At 38.7% G+C, this 1,289-nt stretch overlaps 1 pseudogene; it reads right to left on the bottom strand.

The window, feature by feature from the left end:
• Window positions 1-284: 284 nt before the first annotated feature.
• On the bottom strand, window positions 285-1,088 carry LOC144318817 (AP-3 complex subunit sigma-1-like; annotated as a pseudogene).
• Between the last annotated feature and the right edge of the window lie 201 nt (window positions 1,089-1,289).

Below are 1,289 nucleotides of genomic sequence, written 5' to 3'. Positions count from 1 at the left end.
TTTGAAATAATGTAGTAGCCAATCTAGAGAGGCATGCCTTAGGTGGGCATAGGAATGTAGTTCAGAAAAGAGAAATATGGGAACTGTAACTACTCAATTTCTTCAAAATCACTGAACAAGAAAATCAGCATTGAACATCCACATTGATTTTGCACAACCTCTATATAGTACCCTGACTTAAATCCAACAGAAAAAGTTAAGACTCTTATTCTCTATCTTTGGTAAACAACTGCATAGTAAATCTAGATGACTTTTCCCTCAGATTTTACCAGGGAGTGGCCTTTTTAATTTTGTATTTTAAAAGAGGTCAGGTTTGGCACTTTTATACTCACGTCACCAATGTTAATATTTCTTGGGATTTCAGGAAAATTCATATTCTTTACAGATGATATAGCACAGACCAGAGCTCACTCTTATTCAGCCACAGATTTCTCCAGTTTATTTTGTGCATCAGTTTGTGTAACAGTCTCATTCATGTTGGTCTCCACTACCATCTCCCCATCACCATTTCTCCAAGAGTACTATGGACCTTGGGGCACAGGAGTGGCTCAGTTGACTAAGCATCTAACTCTTAGTTTCAGCTCAGGTCATGATCTTGGGGTCCTGGCATTGAGCTCTGTGTTGGGCTTACAACTCATCAGGGAGTCTGCTTGAGGATTCTCTCTCCTTCTGCCCTTCCCCCTGCTTGCTCTCTCTCTTTCGTTCTCTCTCTCTTATCTTCTTATCTTTTTTTTTTTAAGAATATTGTGAACCTTGTCTACATGGAAAATTAAACCCAGTTCAGAGACATTTTCAAAACACTTGTCTAATGTTTCCACAGATACTTGAAGTAGATCCCAAATGCCAAGTTCACTTTCTGAAGAATACACACAGAAGACAAAACGTCATGTGTATAATGTTTGTAAACCAGTTTGTTAGATTTTCCAGTTAACAATCCTCCTCCTTGGAAATTATAAACATTTTTACCCCTTAGATACCAAATGGAATGTCTCCCTGATGATTTGTTGTTGTCTATCTTCATTGTAAGGTTAGCAGAACATGGAGAGCCACAGCTTCCTGTGGTTGTTGAAGATGAGTGTCGTCTTCATTACCAGGGAGCTAGGCTGACTGGGCAGGGGCCAGCGTGTGAGTCTCCTCCGGGGATTTCACCAGTGATCTTTCCCCACCCACTGTATATTAATTTTGTATCCTGTAACTTTACTGACTTTATTAGTTCTAGCTGGGTTTTTTTTTTAGTGTTTTTTTTTTATGAATTCTGTACTAGTATCTACAAATAGTACAGTTTTACT

The sequence above is a fragment of the Canis aureus genome, chromosome 1, assembly GCF_053574225.1.
Source record: "Canis aureus isolate CA01 chromosome 1, VMU_Caureus_v.1.0, whole genome shotgun sequence".
Lineage (NCBI taxonomy): Eukaryota > Metazoa > Chordata > Mammalia > Carnivora > Canidae > Canis > Canis aureus.
This window is presented reverse-complemented; position numbering and strand designations above follow the sequence as displayed.